The sequence below is a fragment of the Chiloscyllium plagiosum genome, unplaced genomic scaffold (genome assembly GCF_037043375.1).
Source record: "Chiloscyllium plagiosum isolate Xiang-an unplaced genomic scaffold, Cpla_swu_hap1 HiC_scaffold_24, whole genome shotgun sequence".
In the NCBI taxonomy this organism is placed as follows: Eukaryota; Metazoa; Chordata; class Chondrichthyes; order Orectolobiformes; family Hemiscylliidae; genus Chiloscyllium; species Chiloscyllium plagiosum.
The window spans coordinates 24,254,397-24,277,390 of NW_028270162.1; positions in this window are offsets into that span (position 1 = coordinate 24,254,397).

Here is a 22,994-nt window from a genome sequence, read left to right on the forward strand (position 1 = left end):
GGCCCCATTCTTTCACTAGTTACTCTTTTGTCCTTAATATATTTGTAAAATCCCTTTGGATTCTCCTTAACTCTATTTGCCAAAGCTATCTCATGTCCCCTTTTCGTCCTCCTGATTTCCCTCTTAAATATGCTCCTACTGCCTTTATACTCTTCTGAGGATTCACTCGATCTATCCTGACATATGCTTCCTTCTTTTGCTTAACCAAACCTCAATTTGTTCAGTCATCCAGCATTCCCTATACCTACCAGCCTTTCCTTTCACCCAAACAGGAATATACTTTCTCTGGACTCTCGTTATCTCATTTCTGAAGGCTTCCCATTTGCAAGCCATCCCTTTACCTGCGAATATCTGCCCCCAGTCAGCTTTTCAAAGTTCTTGCCTAATACTGTCAAAATTGGCCTTTCTCCAAGTTAGAACTTTAACTTTTAGATCTGGTGTATCCTTTTCCATCACTATTTTAAAACTGATAGACTTATAGTCGCTGCCCCCAAAATGCTCCCCCACTGACACCTCAGTCACTTGCCCTGCCTTATTTCCCAAGGTTAGGTCAAGTTTTGCATCTTCTCTAGTAGGTACATCCACATACTGAATCAGAAAATTTTCTTGTACGCACTTAACAAATTCATCTCCATCTAAAGCTTTAACACTATGACAGTCCCAGTCTATGTTTGGAAAGTTAAAATCCCCTACCATAACCACCCTCTAATTCTTACAGATAACTGAGATCTCCTTACAAATTTGTTTCTCAATTTCCTCTGACTCTTAGGGGGTCTATAATACAATTCCAATAAGGTGATCATCCCTTTCTTATTTCTCAGTTTCACCCTTGACTCATGTTTTCCATAGTTCTTTCTTCAGTCCAGATCTCTGATTTAAGAACACCTCTTTTACAATCTGGTTTCTCTGTTACATCTTTTCAGTCCTTAACCCTCCAGTGGCCAATTTACACTTAGAGAATCATAGAGTTACAGAGTTGTACATCATGGAAACAGACTCTTTGGTAAAACTCATGCATGTCAACCAGATATCCTGAATTAGTTAGTCCTATTTGCTAGCATTTGACCCATATCCTTCTAAACCCTTCCTATTCATATACCCATCCAGATGTCTTTTAAATGTTGTAATTGTTCCAGCCTCCATGACTTCCAGTGGCAGCTCATTCCATACATGCACCACCTTCTGCATGCAAGTGTTACTTCTTAGGTTCCTTTTTCTATTTTTCCCCTGTCATGTTAAACGCAAGCCTTCTAGTTTTGGCCTCCCCTACCTTGTGAAAAAGACCTTGGCTATTCACACTATCCATGTCCCTCATGATTTTATAAACCTTCATAAGGTCACACAACAGCCTCTGGTGCTCCAGAGAAAATAGACCCAGTCTATTCAGCCTCTCCGTGTAGTTCAACTCCTCCAATCATGCAGCATCCTTGTAAATTTTTTCTGAAAGCTTTCAGGTTTCATAACATTGTTCCTAAAGCAACGAGTCCAGAATTGAATGCAATATTCCAAAAGTGGCCTCATAAATGTTCTGTATAGCTGCAGCATGACATCCCAACTCCTATACTCAATGCACTGACCAATGAAGGCAAGCATACCAAATGCCTTCTTCATGACCCTGTCTACCTGTGACTCCATCTTTGAGAAACTATGAATCTGCACCCTAAGGTCTCTTTGCTTGGCAACACACCCCAGGATCTTACCATTAAGTGTATAAGTCCCGCCCTGATTTGCCTTTCCAAAATGAAACGACTCACATTTATCTAAATTAAACTCCATCCTTGGCCCATTGGCTCATCTGATCAAGGTTCTGTTGTGCTCTGAGATAACCTTGTTCACAGTCTACTACATCACCAATTTTGGTATCATCTGCAAACTTACTAACCATACCTCCTATACTCACATCCAAATCATTTATATAAATGACAAAAAGCAATGGATCCAAATCGATCCTTGCTGCACACCATTGGTCACATGCCTCCAGTCCTAAAAACAACCCTCCACCATCACTCTCTGTCTCCCACCTTCCAGCTGAGTTTATATTCAAACGGTTAGCTCTCCCTGGATTCCATGTGATCTTCTCAGTTTTAGTTTATTTTTCTAAATATTCTCTCTCCCTGTTTCATCTTGCTGTCATCCTTTAGAAATCATTTCCATTGAAGAAGCTTTTTATTTACACAAGATCCTTGTTTTCTTGGGCATGGCAGCCATGTTATCATAATGACCAGTGCTCCACACCAGTCTGATTACAAATTTATGAGTTGGTGATGGCTTAGTGGTATTATTGCTAAACTGTTCCTCATTCCTCATTTTGATGATGGGCTCTTGCCCAAAACGTCGATTCTCCTTCTCCTCGGATGCTGCCTGACCTGCTGTGCTTTTCCAGCACCACACTCTCCACTCTGATCTCCATCGTCTGCAGTCCTCACTTTCTCTTATTAAACTAGAAACCCATGGTAGATGATGGAAGTTGAATTCAATAATAATTTGGAAATAAGAATCTGATGAGGACCATGAATTTATTGTCAATTGTTGGAAAAACCCATCTGGTTCACTAACTTCTGTAAGGGAAGATCACTGACATCATTTCTTGATCTGGCCTCCATGTGACTCAACATAGTTGACCCTTAACTGCACTCTGGCAATTATGAATGGGCAATAAATGCTGGCCTAGCCAGTGATACTCACATTCCATGAATAAAATTTAAGAGAAACCATGTTAATGCCTGTATTGTCCCAGGAATGCATGTTGAGGTTGGCTTTAGCAAAGCGGTTCATCTTGCTTAAATTTAACTCTTTTTGATGTGACTTGTCTGCTCTTTGAAAGTTACCAGTAGTTGGAACTAGCTACCAGTAGTTGGGACTAGTTGCTATTAGTTGGGATGAGTTACCAGTAACTGGGACTAGTTTCCAGGAGTTGGGATGAGTTACCAGCAGTTGGGACTAGGTACCAGTAGTTGGAACGAGTTACTAGTAATTGGGACTTGTTACCAGTAGTTTTTGGGTCCCTACTACTTTTTGCAGCAATTGAAGTGAGCCTCCTGGGCTCAGGTCAGAACATATAGGATCACTGTTCAATTAGAGATGGAGAGCTGGTTGTGGAGGTAAGGAGGTGAGGCTGCAAAGCCCTTCATTGTGTGAGCAATGAGAATTATGCCGATGTGCAATGGGTGTGAGACTGACTGGGCAAAGCGGCCATGTTGGAAACAATAGTCACTACTTCCTCACCACCTGCATTCCTTACTGCAGTCCTCAGGTGATTGGAAGGATTTCAAGCTTCTGTCTGTGGAGTCTTGGGACTTTACAGTTTGTATCCTAAGACAATTGAATTAATTCATTTGTGGCAGTGCTCTGACCTACCACTCAGTGTGTGCACTTTCTATGACCTGGTAAACTGTAAATGCAGCAAGGGTCTCATGCAATGCTAGAAATGCCTCAATGATGCAGGAAAATTGCTGCTAATTAGTTGCTGATGAGTTGCTGTCACTGCCCTGAAGGTATCTCGAGGAAACATGTGAGGAGGCTGGAATGCATCAGGGAGTTTTCTCCTCCATTTTCCTGGTCCTCAAAATTGCCTGGGAAATTAGAAACCACCCAGGTTCCCCCACCAGCACCTTCACCTCCTCTGCATTGCAACCCCATCCTAAGTCTCACCTCTTCTGTCCTTTGTACCAAACATCAATCAGACAAAACAATGGGATTTTATTTGTTTTCAATTGCTCTGATACATTATCCTAACTTAAAAGAGACTTGTCCTATAATGTACCATGATTATATGCAAATTATCTGCAGATACAGAAAACCCACATTGTGGTTGTATTTAGTTTTCAATGTGAAGGCTACCACCATGGGTGGGAGTGGAGGATTGATTTGATTGTGTAGGTTTTGAAAGTCTGGAACTCTCCTAAACAACTGCTACACCTATTGCTTGATCTTTAGCTTTGAGCCAATACTACTCCTTGTATATTGTGGTGACAGTCTGGACCATCTTGGACTCTAGGAGTCCGAATGCACACTGTCCCTGAGCCTGGCTGCTCCTTTATGCTAGGAAAGCCCTCCAAATTCTTAGATACCAAAATACTCCTTCACTTACATCCGTACGTCGATTTTCAAATATAGTTCTTTGCTCTGGCTCTGGTTACATTCACTGAGCTGGGAAGTTGATTCGTAGACATTTTGTCCCCTGTCTAGGTGACATCTTCAGTGCTTTGGAGCTTCCTGTGAAGCACTACTGTACTGTGTCTTCTCGAATTTATTTGGTTCCAATCCTGGTGCTTCTGCTCGCTGGTTTCGGTTGTTTGCTGTAGTGGCCGGTATATTGGGTTGAGGTCAATGTGTTTGTTGATGGAGTCCGTGGATGAGTGCCAGGCCTGTAAACATTCTCTGGCTGTCCTCCATTTAACTTGTCCTATGATCGTTGCATTGTCCCAGTTGAATTTGTGGACCTTGTCATCTGTGTGTGTGGCTACTAGGGACAGCTGGCCATTGTGTTTAATGGCTAGTTGGTGTTCGTGGATGCAGATTGCTAGTTATCTGCCTGTTTGCCCTATATAGTGTTTCATGCAGTCTTTACATGGAATCTTATAAATTATGTTAGTCTTGCACAGGATGGGTATCGGGTCTTTTGTCCTGGTGAGTTATTGTTTGAGTGTGGCTTTCGGTTTATGGGCTGTCCTGAATCCCAGTGGTTGGAGAAGGTTGGCTGTTGGACGTTTTTTATAAAAGGTAGGGTAGTTAGTGTGTTGGGTCGTGGAATCTGCGGATGAAGTTTCAAATCAACTTTCCAGCTCCGCAAACATATCTACGACCATGGCAACCAACACCCAAGCTACAAATCTTTACGCAAACCTTGAATACAGTTCTTTATTGGAGTACCTGGGATTGGGAAGTTTGGTTGATTGGGCAAAAAAGTTGCAATTGGAATTCAGCCTAGACAACTGCATTTAAGGAGAGCAAACAAAGCAGGGAGTACACAATAAAGGAAAATTGAGGTAGGTAGAGGATACACAGTGTACACAGACCCCAATATCATCTCAATTTGAACCACTTTAACCATGGTAAAGCTGATCACACATGACACAATCAACTAAGTCAACGATCTGCAAGGTACATCTTTGAGGTGAGATACCAACCAGGTGATGGGGTGATAATGTCAGACACAGTGAGCAGATTAACCAACCCATGCAAAGCTCAATATATTTCTTTTGATCTACATGTTGATGGTCTTAGCTATGATTTTTAAGATATTCTCAAGGTTACTCTGTCACACATTGGCCAGAGCTCATGTGTGAACAGTTGCAATCAGCAACGGCTGAAGACAAGCAAGAGATGCAAAAGGTCATTATCCAGAAAAGACATGACAGTATTAAAGAAGTACCTGAAAAGGTTTTTTCATTTTGGCCATACAGGGACAAGGTCATTTTCAAGCCTAAATAAGTCTTATTACTAAAAAATTATGGCAGGACGTAATGTCCATGTTATGCCAGGGGCACTTGGATATTGAAAGCGCAAAACAATAAGCAAATTAATTTGTGTGCTAATCAGGCATGACTCAGAATAGTCAATGATTCTTGAATATATGGAAGACATGCCAAATACATCAACAAATCAGTAGATGGAGCCTCTATGATGACACAAAGTTCCATCCACTCCTTGGGCAAAGTAACAACAGAACTATTCACGGGGCACAGGGAAGATTACATCCTGTTGATGTATTACTTCTCTAAATTTCCTATTGTTTGAAGACTTAGCAACACAATGAGCGTGATGTTCCTGGCACAATGGGCACTATTTTCAGTTTATTCGGTGCCATGGGTCAAACAGAATGCAATACATTGGCAAACAGTTTCAAAACATGGATTAAGTGGGGAGTGGCTCATATTGCATCATCACCCCGCTATCCATGCTCAAATTATATTGTAGAATGAACGGAATGATGCATACTACAAAACAATTCTTGTTATTGTCAAGAAACAAATCAAGATTTTCACACTGGTGCAGCACAAAAACTGCAGTAATATAATGGAGAAATGAATACCATCCCCAGCACAACTTACGCTCAGAATACAAGTGTCTGCAACCTTGCCTAGTAAATACTTGTCTAACCATTCTGGGACACAAGAAGTTCTTCTTCAAAGACAGAAGAGAATGCAAGAACAACATAATGACTGAATGGGCAGAGAGCTCCCAAAACTGGGTGAGAGGCAGAAAGTGCATTTTAGACAGCCCAACCTCAATACTTAATACCAGCAAAGGTTTCTAAAATATGCTACCAACACAGGTCACACAAAACCATTATTGATCATGATGCTACATCGCAAAAGGAACAGAATGCAGTTTAGAGAAATGTACAGCACAATAGTCAGGCATTAAGTGAGTGAGGAAAAGCACTCCAGTGATGATCATGTGGTGATGTTGAATGATGGTGACCAGCACTAAGACAACCAAGCTGTCAAATAAGTGCCATATAGAACAACACATACCTCTCCAGATGGTTATGTAATCATCACGTCATGGCGTATCATTTTGACCTCTGTAATGTTACATTGATGTTTGAAATGATAATCTTCTATCTGCTTATATATTTATTGAATTGATAAACCAAGCTTATGGACAAGCATTTGGGATTTTCTTTCATGCTTTGAGAAAAATAGACTGTTGCCTGATTTCTCATGGTCAGTGTGCCAGTGTACTGTAAGACATATGCTCATGCTATCACCACTGCACCATGGCATAAAGGTCTCAAATGCCATCTTATTTTGGGATCTCTTAAAGCATATCACACTGAAACATGCTGATCTTTGCAACTTATGAGTTTAATATTTTCCTAGATACTTAGGTATCTAAAAATGTTTATACACAATAGCAACCTGCAATAAATATCTGCGTATTTACTGATAACACAACTTCCATACCCAGTTCTTTATGTTACAGGAAATAACACAAGTGTAGCTACATCAGCTACAATACCTGACTTGGGCCAAAATCACATTGATTTTGAGTGTCACAGTGGTTAGCACTGCTGCCTCACAGCGCCAGGGACCAAGGTTTGATTCCAGCCTTGGGTGACTGGAGTTTACACATTCTCCTCATATCTGCATGGGTTTTCTCCAGATACTCTGGTTTCCTCCAACAGTCCAAAGGTGTGCAGGTCATGTGGATTGGCTGTGCTAAAATTGCCCATAGTATCCAGGGATGCAAGGATAGAGTCGGGGAATGGATTTGGGTGGGATGCTCTTCGGAGGGTTGGTGTGTGCTCATTGGGCAGAATGGTCTGCTTCCACACTGTAGGGAATCTATTTTAAAAATGCCTAAAAACTTGTTGAGAACAGAGTTCTAGTCCAATGGATGATATCTTCATTCACTCTTGGCTAATAAGCCAGCTCGGTTAGAAAGACTGTGGTTTTAATCAGCTCCTCTATCACTTTCCAGTATGTAGACCATGCTTTCATTCTTGCCAAATTAGTTTATCAGCTTTTCCCACTCAGTCTCACCTCTGTATTCTTAGGGAAAGCTGCAAGCATATTAGATAAATGTGGGTTATAATTGCATTGATGTTGTACTGATGTAGTTTCACTGTCAGGATTCCTCTGAAAAATAAAGGAAATGTGACTAACATAAGCATCTTTATCTATTTCTGGTTTTCTGCTGGTTTTGGATGAGGGAGGACATCTTAGAGGAGTTATTTAGCAGTCAACAATTATTTCCTCTTGTCATTATTTCTGTTGAGATGACGTTGGCTCATACCTGGGTATATATTGTCCCTAAATCACTGCTCAATCATCATGTTATTGGCATGATCACAATTCATGTGGAACCCCAGCCTATAAATGGCCAACACAGAGCATTAACATACACAGACTTGCGCATAATGATTATTTCTAGATTCTTTGAATTTCTTGGTTTGTGGGCATCATTGGCAAAGTCAACATTTGTCGCCCATCTTGGGAAGGAGGTGGTTAGCTTCTTGAATTGCTGTTGTCCATGTGTTACAGATGCACCCACACTGCTGTTTATGAGGGAGTTTCAAGGAACCTCAGCGAGTTGCATCAGTGAACCTTGTAGATGTTAGACAATGTTATCACTATACACCTGTGCTGGAGTGAGTGAATAGTTAAAGTGGTGGATGTGACACCAATGAAGTAAGCTGCTTTGTTCTGGATAGTGTCGAGTTTCTTGAACATTGTGGCTGGTGCAAGTGGGAAGTACTCCATCACACTCCCAACTTGCACTTTGAAAATGCACTGAGTTTGGAGATGGGAATGGGAAATTAATGCTGAGGGATCTGGTCATTGAGAACAGTGAATCTAACCTGGTCCTGCATGGCTTCCAGCAAAATTTATATCCATAATGTCTGTGTCTCAATTTATTGCTGTAACTTTTTCTTGTTTCATATTAAATTCTGCTGAAATTAAATTCTCCTCCAACTTGTAGTTTGTAGCAGCAGCTAGAATGATATTCTCACTGCTTGACAGACTGAGATGCTACAGGTAAGACAGAGTGCCCAGCAGGTCTCTCCCTGACCTGCTGTTCCCACTTGTGATCTGGATTCCCCTCAAACACTGAGGATACATCAAGAGATGCAAGGGAATTATTGATTCAATACATTATTTACCTGGATCGGGATTAAATGGGGGGCAGGTGGCACAGTGGTTAGCACTACTGCCTCACAGCACCAGGGTTCTGGCTTCGATTCCTGCCTGCCTGTGTGGAGTTTGCACATTCTCCCTGTGTCTGCATGGGTTTCCTCCGGGTGCTCTGGTTTCCTCCCACAATCCAAAGATGGGCAGGTCAGGTGAATTGGTCATGCTAAATTGCCCACAGTGTTAGGTGTGTTAGTCAGGGGTAGATATAGGGTAGGGGAATGGGTTTGGGTGGGTTTCTCTTCAGAGGGGCAGTGTGGACTTGGGCCGAAAGGCCTGTTTCCACACTGTAGAGAATCTAATCTAAATTGCAGCACTTTTCTATTTGCTGTTGTTAAGTGGTAACTATGGGAATTTTTCAGTCAGATTCTGGACACACTAGAGAAGGCGTCCAAATGAGACAATCAAATATGACGTAACAATATAGTTCAGTGTGACCTTCAACACTGGATCACATACTTTTACCAACATGCAAAAGTTACTGAACATGTTTTCTTAAGTTTTTCTCTGGAGGAGAAAGTGAGGACTGCAGTTGCTGGAGATCCTTGGATGCTGCCTGACCTGCTGCGCTTTTCCAGCAACACATTTTCAGTTAAGTTTTTCTATGTTTGACATTTCCCTGATAATTTATATGCGTGACACTCGGAACTTCACATAGAACTTTGCCAGAAGTTAATGAATTTAATTTTAATATTTTTCAGTTGTTTTATAAACAACACAATTTGAAGGTAAAAGTAAGAATGGTCTGTAAATATTTTGGGATTCTGATCCATCATCATAACACTGTTTGTGTGCAAGTAGAGACAGAGGAGGCTAGTTTAAGCCAGGTTTAGGATTAATAATGCTTGAATTGAAAGTAAGGAAGGGAAACAAGTCAAGAAAGGTTACTGAAAGTATGAAAGGGTTGCCCACTTTGAATTCTGTGCCCAGAAGGTAGATAAAATCAGAGAAGAGTTTTCTATGACTGTATGTGGGAACATAAGCAATAAACTATCAATGCAGCAAACAAAGATCTGCAAAATGTATTTCTCAAGAATTAAGAATGTCTGGCTTTGTTTAATCTTCTTCTCACCTAAAATTTAAAAAAATATATATGTAATACACCCGAAAGGAAGAAATCACTGAGAATTTCATGAAAAAGCCTTCTGGTGAGGTCAAAGGGTGAGGGAACAGAAACAAAAAATGTTATAGAATCCCAGATGGAAATTCAGTAATAAGATTCAATGTGTGCATTTTACTGTGGAGCTTATCACAGCGATGTCTGTGAGGATTTGGCTTCAACTCATGCCAAAAGGTTACTGGCACAAAGACGCAAACACTCTGGCATTCGTAAGTGTTTTAATAAAAAAGAATCTTTGCCTGAAAGTGAATAAATATGCTACTTTTGCATGGTGTGAGCTGTTTGGAGTTCAAGAATATTGACCTACCCCTGCTCAGTTCTGAATGGGGTTGGCTGATCTCAACCAAGGTAGCAGTCAAAGTGACAAAGTCAAAATCATGAACTAAATGGGAAAAACCAGCCTGGCCAATACAAGCTCTGTGGAGGTTTTTGGGGTCAAACCAGATGTGTGTGGCTGAGGGTGGGTAGTTAACACAAAACTGTAAAATCACTTTTGCCTCCCCTTTAACCATAATATGTATTCCTATTGAAGTCAATAGAACTCACAATGGGATGGGGCCTACAATAGAAAACCATTGTGGTCTGACTTATTCTGTGGCCAAAGGTCACCCACCATGTCTGACCTCACCCCTTATTGGGCAAGGACATGCTCAGCTATGGTTGATGAGTCCAATAGCATAATTCTGGTCAGGATTTTCTGCCAGGGGAGTTTGAGACCATTTTTCCAAGGTGAAATGAAGAGCAGAAAGCACACTGCAGTGGAAACAATCATCAGTCTAATACTTTCCCTGAATTGACTAGTTAGTGGCCAAAAGGTAGATTTGCCTTCTAATTATAGCATGCTCTCAAAGATCCATTCCCTGGATTGTCACCTTGCAGTGGTGGAGATGCTTGAGTGATTCTTGTTCCTTAGAGCGATGTCACTAGTACTTCTCAACTTCTGGCAGGACCACCCATAATGGTAAGGTTGGAGAGCTGCAACAAGACAGTGTGCAATCCAATCTAATCAATGGCTATCTAGGCAGAAGACATTCACGTATTATCAAAGGCTGCGATGGTGGATGAACATTGCAACAGTAAGGAGATTGTCAGTTGCCACTGGGACCCGATCTCGGTTCTGTCAAGGACCATGTGTCTACTGATTTTGCAACTGCACTCCCTTGTTCAAAGGCGTCCTGCCCTAGATTGACATTGATATGGAGATCCAATACACCATCCAATCTTCAAATGCTGCTTTCAGATGACTAAGGATCACTGTGACATACCATTCTGATACCAAGATCCTTGTGTATAGACCAGTCATCCTCTGACTTCTCAATATGGCTCCAATATTTGGACCTCAAGACATTGGAGGAGTACTGGATTTTCTGCACCAGCTGTGAAGACAAATATACTAACGTCAGCCTCCTTGATGTAGCCAATAACACCAACATTAAGGTCATGACTATCAAAAACCAACTCTGCTGGGCTGGCCATGTGCTTAGGATGCCTGTGTTCCACCTGCCAAAGTACATCTTCACCCAGGTCAAGGAAGGGACTTGAATGAGAAGAGGACAAAGAGACAATTTCAAAGATTCCCTGAAGGATCCCTTCAAGAAATGCAACATAGATGTCAATGAGTGGGAGGCCATTACTCAGAAGAAACTGACTTGGAGAAAACTCCTGGATGAAGGGAAACAATTCCTTGTGAACACCCATTGGCTAGAGGAAATGCAGAAAATGAACTGGAGAAAGGAGCGCCAATGTTCTCAAGTGCCAAGGACCAACTGTACCTCTTGGAAATAACCGCCAAATGTGTGGTTGGAGATGAGGCTCTAGGATTGGGCTCATCAGCCATGTGAGGACTCTCAGAACTCATGACTAATGACACGGAATTTCCTTGGTGAACAATCTTACTTGATAGCGAGTGGTTACTAGCGACAATGCTCTGGATGCTGGAAGCCTTCTAACAATGAGAGAAACAGTAGCCCGCCTTGACAGTTTAGCATTGGACAGAGGGCACCATTCCCCTGATGTGCTTTTGTTCCAAATTTTTCAAAGTTAATAAAAAATAGGGCTCTTTTGAAGCCAAGCCACCATTCTGGAGGGCTAGACTTCCACTGGGTGTGATCTGACGCCAGATAGGCAGGGACGGTCTCTCCACCGCCTTCCTGAAAATCACTTGGAGGCTGCCTCTAGACACTACCACCACCGCCGATGCCAACAGGGACCTGGGGAAACCCAGCTTCTGAAAATGGGCCTGAATGATCCTTTCATGAACCGATAACTATCTCCCTTCACACACCGCTCCCCATCCCGATCCACCAATTAGGAAAATGGCCTGGGTGTGTGATAATACTGCGGCGATCCAACATTCAAGCCCTCTATGGGGCTTAAAAATTCAGCCACTTGTGTAAAGTCGAAAACTTTGATTGTGTGCTCAAATGTTGGCAGTCACCATGGATGTGTATGACACCGAAGGTGAGATGTGAGGAAAGAAAGGAATGAGTAATTGGAATAAAAAGATATGTTCCTCAACCTGACCAGAATGAGAACTTTGAGCTCTGTAGTAACACCCTGTCTAAATGATAAAGAGGAACACTTTTTCTTCCTGTCTGTGTTTTTTTGTAAACACCAGTCTTATTTTGACATTTTACTCCCTTGCACAGCTAACAGAAACACTGGTTACGGTCCTTAGAAAAAGGCCCATTACTCAGGGGCAAGAAGTCAAACAGATGCCTGCCCCAATACAGAGTTATCACATTGCTGGATAATAGAATGACCCGTTAGCTGCCCGGAGTGTACGCCGACATAATAGCATAAGCACTGTGAAGAAAGTGGTTATTTTTGGAATCCAATTGAAACGGTGGCAAAGAGCTGACAGAATGGGATTGAACAAGATGCAATGCGCTACTGGAAGAAGAAAAATAGAATTTAGGGGATTGTTGTGAACTGTGTAAAAGGCAGACGTTAGCAGCGTGAGAGGAATAGAATCGGAGCATGGCATGGGATGGAAAAGCTTGTGTTCATGTATTTGTGCTCAAAACGTTTCAACTAATTCACTCCTTTGTTATTTCTCATTTACTGCCTCGGTTTCTTCACATGGCCTTTTGGCATTGTCATTAATGTTATAATGTAATCCCTTCATTCTCTATTTTTGGGCCTTCATTTAACAGATTCTGCTTTTCACTTACCCTTTCACCTTCACTTTCTATTATTCTTCTGTGCTCAGTCACCAATTGTCTTCAGATTGCACCAGCATTACAGGTCTTTACTGTTCCTCATCTTTGGCTGCTCTAATCTCTTATACCGCTGTGTGTAAATATCCAGCATTTAATATTGGTATGGGTCTGGAAGGTGTGTGTGTGTTAGGCTGCATGAAAGTGAAGACTGCAGGTGCTGGAGATTAGAGTCAAGATTAGTGTGGTGCTGGAAAAGCACAGCAGGTCAGGCAGCATCTGAGGAGCAGGAACATCAACGTTTTGGGCAGGAGCCCTTCCTGATGAAGGGAACCTGCCTGAAACATCGATTTTCCTGTTCCTGGGATGCTGCCTGGCCTGCTGTGCTTTTCCAGCACCACTCTAATCTTGAGCATAGTTTCTCATGGAGCAACTGAAAGCTTGTGTTTTTACTTGGGGTGGGTGGGCTGATCTACACCTCTCTCTGCTTGCTAGAAGCTGGGTGTAATGGGTGTCACAATCAAGCACCCCTCTGTTTCCTGGGTGAATGACCACTCTCAGGTTTAATCCCACATTGTGGCTGAGGTTTCTGCTGAGTTCAACACGGACCCTCATTGGCATATGCCAACTGGGTTTCTACAATGTGCATAAATGGCATATCAACGGATGCTCTATCTGGCACTGGTAGTATGCTCAGTCAAAACTGTCTTCAGAGAGATTTAAACTCTCACGCATTTGAAAGAGAGATGCCACCCCTACTCCCACCCATCCCAAATTCCAAACAGACACAAAGAAAGGGCTGGCTGAGACTTTGTTGCCCCAGTCCTTCAGTCCCATGCCTGTTCTACCGACAAAACCACACAGGACCACCACACTGTGTTGGACCTGAATGCTCCCAGTCCCAGCATTTAGTAGAAGAGCCTGTCTATTACTGAATGAGAAGGGACGACACTCTGAGGGATCAAGCCGTGGAGAGGGGCAGAATTAGTTTGAGGACAAAGCAGCGAAACAAGTCAAGATGCCAATGAGTGAAGATGAGCCGAATGGCCTCATTCCGTATCATATTCCTGATCCAATGACTGTGGAAAAATGGATTGATTATTGATAACACTGGAATGGTCTTCACTGGAATGCCCCTTCACTGTGCCATCTCCTGTCACTCACTGCCTGAGGGGGAGCGAAGAGACTGTGCCCAGTGGCCTGGGAGAACACACCAGATGGCCTCCTTCTTTAGAGACCACAATTTCCCTTCCCACGTGGTTAAAGATGCCCTCCAACGCATCTCGTCCACATCCCGCATGTCCGCCCTCAGACCCCACCCCTCCAACTGTAACCAGGACAGAACGCCCTGGTGCTCACCTTCCACCCTACCAATCTTCGCATAAACCAAATCATCCGCCACCTCCAAAAAGACCCCACCACCAGGGATATATTTCCCTCCCCACTCCTTTCCGCCTTCCGCAAAGACCGTTCCCTCTGTGACTATCTGGTCAGGTCCACGCTCCCTCCCATCCTGGCACCTTCCCTTGCCATGGCAGGAATTGCAAAATCTGCGCCCACACCTCCTCCATCCAAGGCCCTAAAGGAGCCTTCCACATCCATCAAAGTTTTACCTGCACATCTACCAATATCATTTATTGTCTCCGTTGCTCCCAATGTGGTCTCCTCTACATTGGGGAGACTGAACGCCTCCTAGCAGAGCGCTTTAGGGAACATCTCCGGCACACCAATCAACCACATTGTCCTGTGGCCCAACATTTCAACTCCCCCCTCCCACTCTGCCGAGGACATGGAGGTCCTGGGCCTCTTTTACCACCGCTCCCTCACCACCAGATGCCTGGAGGAAGAACACCTCATCTTCCGCCTCGGAACACTTCAACCCCAGGGCACCAATGTGAACTTCAACAGTTTCCTCATTTCCCCTTCCCCCACCTCACCCTAGTTCCAAACTTCCAGCTCAGCACTGTCCCCATGACTTGTCCGACCTGCCTATCTTCTTTTCCATCTATCCACTCCACCCTCCTCCCCCGACCTATCACCTTCATCCCCTCCCACACTCACCTATTGCACTCTATGCTACTTTCTCCCCACCCCCACCCTCCTCTAGCTTATCTCTCCACCCTCCAGGCTCTCTACCTTTATTCCTGATCAAGGGCTTTAGCCCGAAACGTCAATTTTACTGCTCCTCGGATGCTGCCTGAACTGCTGTGCTCTTCCAGCATCACTAATCCAGAATCTGGTTTCCAGCATCTGCAGTCATTGTTTTACCTGCTACTGGACCTGTTTACCCCTCACCCCAAGCTGCTGCTTTCCTTGCTTGGGTTCCAGGTGATCCGTGGAGAGCCATTGGAACAGTGCTACTGCTCAGGCTTCACTGCTGTGAGTGGCCTTCTAAAGCCTCTCGATCTGACACCTATCACTCTCATACTCAGTGTGGGATGTGATTCAGGCTGAGACCTGGACTGCACAGAGCAGTGCCATCTTTGGGACAGGCTTCCGGCCCCTTCACAATCACTTCCTCAGGCCTGCACACACTTTGGCATTTGAAACATCCATGGTTCTGAAATAAATGACCTTCATTAAAGTAGTGCACAAACAGCATCACTAACATATTCTATCTGTTCATTCAATGCCATGTCTTAGATATGCATTTGGTAAAATCATTGTCCACCATATGGCAGGTTTGTACTATAATAAAATGTAACAAGGCATCCACTTTTACAAAGTATCAACCTTTTGTGTCTTTGGTGCCTGTCCATTCCCAGAAGGTTAGCATGTGATAATTTGTGCATATCACAAGATATCGGTGTGTGTGTGATAGCCATGAGCATTTTTACACTGTGTAACTTTAACAGGCCCCTCAGAATATCCCGTGTGCCTCTCTGTCCAACTGTAACAGCTCATTACCCCAGAAACTCATGGCACTCCCTGCATCAGTTTCTTGTGTAACTGGTTCAATCAGTAAAATGTGGTTCGAGTACATAGTCCAATCAGTACTTCTATATCAGCTTTCTGAATGGTCAGTGGAAGGCTAAGCAGGACACACACACACACACACACACACACACACACACACACACACACACACACACACACACACACACACACACACACACACACACACACACACACACACACACACACACACACACACACACACACACACACACACACACACACACACAGACCCCACCTGAGGTTATAAATTCACCATACTGCAGCAGCCACAATGTCACATGCAACATTGATTGTCTGTTATATTACATTTATTAAGAAGTGATAACTTGTAATAATTGGATGTTAAATTAAAGAACTCTTTCCTAGTTATTGCCGTCTCAATTCTAATTGTCATTTGCTGGCAGTTATGATGATTTATGAGTGCTGTATTTTATGCAGTAGACCATGACCTGGTGAGTAATATTCCCAGAGCAATAGGGCAGTGATGCGCTGCTAGCTGTTAATGCAATGGCTTGGTTGCTGATTGGAATATTAAGTGTGAGAGAGGCAAGATACAAGGGGACAGAAACCCACTACATCAGCAGGCTGCAGCAGAGACCCCGCAGGCTATTTATTCCTTGCTGGTGTATGTCCAAGTCGTTTAGATTGTGTTTTATGTTCAGGGGAAGTGGGATTATGTAGCTCTTTTCCCTGCAGTGTTTAACTCTTTCATCCACTTAGCCATGTGGTTATGGTTGAAGGAAAGGTTTCTTAAGCCTGTTCTTAAGAAAGAGTTATGTAAATTACTTTGCATAATTGCTTCATGGAGATGGAAGCTGAATAGTGTAAAAAAAAGTCATGTTATTTTTCGTTCCAATGCCTGAGAATGAAAAGGAGTAGGGAAGATTTATAAGAGACTTAACCGCCACAATGACACAAAAGCATGCATTGCATGGCTTAATAGAATATCTACATTTTTTTCTGGAAGAAAACATTTGTTCAGTCATCTTGCCTGCTGTCCTGAAGACCATGACCCTCAGGCATACAGGTAGCTGAAGTCTTTGCTACTTCATCCAGGAGAACATCACTATTAAATCGATCTATCATTGTCCAGTATCCATCACTACGGGAGTTAGATTGCATAGACAAGGAACATCACAATGTAAGCCAAACAATTTGTGAAAAAATGCTAGAAGTCAGCACCTATGATTAGTTTGAATCATACCTCCTTCTGTTTTTGATGATCAGGGCTTCGAGAAATATGCTCGCAGGAATTTCCTAAATATTTGCTGTTAGCTCTACAGACTTTAAACTGAGGACCAGTTGACATGCGTGTGGGAGATCCAGCGATCTGGGAGGAGAAGCTGAACTTTCCAATGCACAAATAGAGAACAGGCCGCAGGATGTGCTGGAATGTGACACGTACCCTGACTGTGAGCCCAGCCTCATATCTTGCCGCTGACGTGCTCTGTTTTGCCTTGTTCTGCAGGATTGCTTTCATGTCACTTCCTTTTGTTTTTATCATTTATTTTAATGCAAGGGGTTGGCGTAGCTAGGAAATAGCAAGAACTGAAAATTGGTTCCCTATGAGCTTGAGGGCTCAGATTTCAGGATTTGGAGATGCCGGTGTTGGACTGGGGTGTACAAAGTTAAAAATCACACACCACCAGATTATAGTCCAACAGGTTTAATTGGAAGCACTAACTTTTTGGACCGCTGCTTCTTCATCAGGTGGTTGTGGAGTATAAGATAATAAAACACAGAATCTATAGCAAAAGTTTACTGTGTGATGTTGCTGAAGTTATATATTGAAAAACTTGGATTGTTTGTTAGTCTCTCATCTTTCAGAATGAACATGTTGGCTTCAGTTCTTTCATATGTAAATCGCAGAACAGTTAAAAGTTACATTCTCAAGTGAACTTTAACAATTGGTGTCATGTCGGCCCAGATAATGCATTGAAAGTGTGAGGTGCCCTGTGTGGGACTGTCTGTGCCATAATGGTCAGACTGATTCTAGTCTAAAAAAATGGATTTACAGAATCTTATATGGATTCATGTAGTTTTTGAGCAAAGTAAAATGCAATTCTGCAAGTACAAATTCACCCCACAAACTTAATGTGTATGTGTGCATGTGGGTGTGTGGGCGGGGGTTATGAGTGTCTGCGAGAGAGTGTGTGTATGTGTGTGAGCGTGAATGTAAAGAGGTATAGGTCTGTGAGTGGGAGTGTATGTGTGGGTATATGAGAGAAGGTGTGCGTGAGTATATGGGTCTATAGGAAAGAAAGTAAGAGAGAGAGAGAGAGAGAGAGAGAGTCTACCTGTGCGTGCGTGTGTCTGTCTGTGTGTGTATAGTGCTCATGTCTGAAACGTCGATTCTCTTGCTCCTTGGATGCTGCTTGACCTGCTACGCTTTTCCAGCAACACATTTTCAGCTCTGATCTCCAGTATCTGCAGTCCTCACTTTCTCCTGTGTGTGTATAGTGCAATGAGGTCAGCTGTAGTGTGACATGAACCCAAGGTCCCAGTTGAGGCCATCCCCATGGGTGGTACCGAACTTGGCTATCAGCCTCAGCTTGGTCACTTTGCTTTGTTGCCTGTCCCGATGTCTGCCTTGGAGGATGGTCCCCAAAGGCCCGAGGTTGAATGTCCTGAACCGCTGAAGTGTTCTCAGACTGGGAGGGAACTCTCCTGTCTGTTGATTGTTGTGCGGTGTCCATTCATCCATTGCTGTAGCCTCTGCTTGGTGTCGCCAATGTACCATGCCTCAGAGCATCTTTGCCTGCAGCGTATGAGATAGACAACATTGGCTGAGTCGTATGAGTACCTACCATGGTGGGAGGTGTCCCCACGTGTAATGGTGGTATCCATGATGACACTCTGACACATCTTGCAGAGTCCACCATGACAAGGTTGTATGGTGTTGTCCTAAAAACTGGGCAGCTTGCTATGGACAATGATCTGTTTGAGGTTTGGTGGTTGTTTAAAGGCAAGAAGTGGAGGTGTGGGGCAGGTCTTGGTGAGGTGCTCATCCTCATTGATAATGTGTTGCAGGCTGCGAAGACCATGGCGTAGTTTCTCGGCCCCTGGGAAGTACTGGGCAATGAAGGGAACCCAGTCGGTTGCAGCTTGTGTCTGTCTCCTGAGAAGATCATTACAGTTTCTCACTGTGGCACATCAGCACTGGCAGTCGATGAGTTGAGCATCGTACCCCATTGTTATGAGGGCATCCTTGAGTACTTCCAGGTGCCCGTCACATTCCTCCTCATCTGAACAGATCCTGTGTATAAGTAGGGCTTGTCCATAGGGGATAATTGTTTTAATATGTTTCGGGTGGCATTGTGAGGTTATCCGTGGGTTTGCGGTAGTGTGAGGTGCTGAGGTCCCCATCCTTGGTGAAGATGCATGTGTCCAAGAATGAGACAGATAGTCGAGAGTAGTCCACGGTGAATTTGATGGTGGGATGAAACTCGTTGATAACACTGTGTCGTTGTTTCAGTGACTCCTCACCATGTGTCCAGAGGAAGAAAATGTTGTCAATATACCTGGTGTATAGTATTGGTTGGAGGTCCTGCGTAAAGAAGAAGTCTTGTTTGAACCTGTGTATCAATATGTTGGCATACTGGGGTGCAGATTTGGTCTCCATGGCTTTTCTGTGTGTCTGGATGAAAAACTTGTTGTTAAAGGTGAAAATGTTGTGGTCGAGGATAAAGCGGATGAGTTGTAGGAAGGTGCTCAGAGATTGGCAGTTGTTGGTGTTGAGTACTGAGGCTGTTGCCGCGATGCCATCATTGTGGGGGATGCTGGTGTAGAGTGCTGAAACATCCATTGTGTCAAGGAATGTCCCCAGTTTGACCGGTCCTTGGGTGTTGAGTTTCTGTAAGAAATCTTTAGTGTTATGATAGAAGCTGGGGGTCCCCTGTACAATGGGTTTCAAGATGTCTTTGACATAGCCAGAGAGGTTCTCACACAGGGTCCCATTGCCTGATACGATGTGATGTCCTGATGTATTGGCTTTGTGTATCTTCGGAAGGCAGTAGAAGTCGCCCACGCGAGAAATACGTGGGGTAAGGGCCCGTTCAGAACTCTGAAGGACTGGGTCCAAAGTCCTGATCAATGTGTTTACTTCATGAGTGTGCTCTTTGGTCGGATCGGCTGGTAGTTGCCTGTAGTGCTCCTGGTTGTTCAGTTGTCGGTACACTTCCTTGCAGTAATCTGTTCTATTTTTAATGATGATGGCTCCTCCTTTATCTGCTGGTTTGATGACAATGTTGTGATTGGTTTTGAGAGCCTGGATGGCATCGCGTTGTGATCGGATGATGTTCTGCTCTACCATGTGGGTACAGCTCATGAAACTGGCGTCTATATATTTCCTGACAGTTTGAGGATACATGTCAAGCCCAGGGCAGCAGGCCTCCCGTGGCCCTCAGATATCAGGAAATTTTCATTTTAAAAGCAGATTCTAATTTGGACAGAAGGGTGGTCAGGTGGTATACAGGCAGTCTTATGACCAGTATGTGATAAAACTGCGACAATGGATAATGGGGAATAGCACAAGGTATCTGCCAATTGTGGTTTACGAAGTAACGTACAAACAGTTTCCAAATCATTTGTGAAAGAAAAAGGGAAAGCAAGGACTTTGTCTATTAGTGTCTTTCCCAGCCTTAGGATGTTTTGTGAGTGTTTTACAGCCAATTATGTATTTTTGAAGTGTAGCCACTTTAGTATTTAGAATTTAGAAACTTAATATTATATTAATGCTGGCTACTATCTTCTGTTTCCAATTGTCAGACTATATCATCCCATTAGTTAAAAGTCTCATATGTAGAATTTGATCAAATGCTGACTGGTAAATCTAAGTTAACAATATTGGGTGGCACAGTGATTAGCACTGCTACCTCACAGTACCAGGGAGCCAGGTTCGATTCCAGCTGTGGGTGACTGCGTGGAGATTGTATGCTCTCCTTGTGTCTGTGTGGGTTTCCTCCTAATGCTCCGGTTTCCTCCCACATTCCAAATATGGGCAGGTTAGGTGAATTAGCCATGGGGGTTGCAGGGACAGGGTAGGGGTGAGTCTGGGTGGGATGCTCTTCAGAGAGTTGATGTGGATTTGTTGGGCTGAATGGCCTGTTTGCATAATGTAGGGATTCTATGAATATTAGTTAATTACCACATTAGTTAACTCCAGCAAACTGGGGCAGGTGTACCTCTATCCTCTGGGTCATTGGCAAAAATAATACACACTATTACTAGTAAAGCAACTGTGAAATTGTTTCTGTCCTGTTTCTTTCCAACCCCTTTTAATTATTTTATGCTCTTTATTTCTTCAAAATATGCATTACTAGCATCTATTTATGTTTAGAAATTCATGCATGGGTCAGTGCTTGAGTCACTTTTTTTGCTGTAAATCACTTGAATTTTGGAACATGGAGTAAAGTTTCAAAATTTGCCTATTATACTAATCTCAGAGGAATGGCGAACTATGAAGATGATGCTAAATGCCTGCAACAGGACACAGGTAGGTGAGAAAAATGGATCTCTATCCAAGTAGGGTGAGGTTAACAGGAGGGGTCTTCTTCAGGCAGGCCCAAACAACAGGGAGAAAGTGCAGACTGCAGATGCTGGAGATCAGCGTCGAAGTGTGTTGCACTGGAAAAGCACAGAAGATCAGGCAGCATCCGAGGAGCAGGACAATCGACGTTTCAGGCATAATTCCTGATGAAGGGCTTATGCCTGAAACATCAATTCGCTTTTTCCTCGGATGTTGCCTGACTGGCTGTGCTTTTCAGGCAGCGCACTCTTTGACTCAAGTCCGAACAACAGCCATATTGAATAGTTTAAGGAAATATCACTCAAATGCACTCCAGCTAAAAATAATGACAAGTTTGAATGAGATAGACAAGGAAAAACTCTTTCCATTAGCTAATGGTACAAGGACTAAGGACACAGATTTAAGATTTTGCATAAGAAGTGAAGGATTATTGTAAGGAAATGTTGTTTAGGCAGCAAGTGATTATGATGAGTGGCCCGCAGCCCATCAGGAGCTGAAAGCAGAAATGATCAATGATTTTAAAGCATATTGGATAACTACCTGAATGAAATAAACTTAGAGCTTAAGCAGTGGAGTGGGACTGACAGGATTACTCTATGGGGGAGCCAGCATTGATTCAATGGGCCAAATGGCTTCCTCTGTGCAGTAAATGACTACATGATCTTTAGGTTAGGTGGAACTGGGAAGAATTATCCTTGAACACTTGAGGCGATAGTAATCACTGTGTTGGAAATGATGTGTCCTGTCACATAAAATGGTCACATAGGACATTCTGATGATGCCAGATTCTTCAAAAAGCCATTTCCCCAAGTGTAGATAAAAGTCATTCTTGACCCAGCAGTTCATTTAAAAAGTGTCAGCACCTGATGAACTAGCCCAAAAACTAACAGGTGTCTCGGATGATAGGAGCAAAATAAAGAGTTAGTCTCTGGTTTACTGTGATGCCTTTCTATGTTTGAATCACATCTGTGTTAGTCCCCTGTCCTAGCCTCAGTTACTGTGGTAACCTGTCCATAGGCTGCAGGATATGGAGGTCTGACCACTGTCACAAGATGCTGTGGCTTCTAGGAGAATCATTCCACAAGATTTAGCTCCATTGGGAAATGACAGTAATTGAATTAGACACTCAGAATGGTGACAAAATTAGTTCGCTTGAAATTTAGATAAATTCCTTGCAAAGTTGCAGCCCATTCAGGTGGGGGCCTCGATTCTAAAGGATTCTTAGGATGCTTGTTAGTTGCTAAATATACATTTGCAAGCCTGTTGATTGAATGTGTTTCTTTCCCTTTCGGTAGCTGGGGGTCATTCGTAGTGATGCTGAGAAGCAATATAAGCCAGGCCCAGCAAAATGATTTTAATGTAATCTTTCATATACATTCCTTTTTGTGTGCTTTCCTGTGTGTATCTTTGACTTTCAATCTTGTTGCATTTGTGTGGATAATATGTCAGCACATGTCTGTATCTCTGTACATGTGTAAGTGTTTTAATACATTTATTTATGTTGACCCATTTGAGTTTGTGTACATACAAATATAATGTTTTATATGTGTGTATCCATGAACATTTCACAGGAACTGCCTTTACTTCTGTGT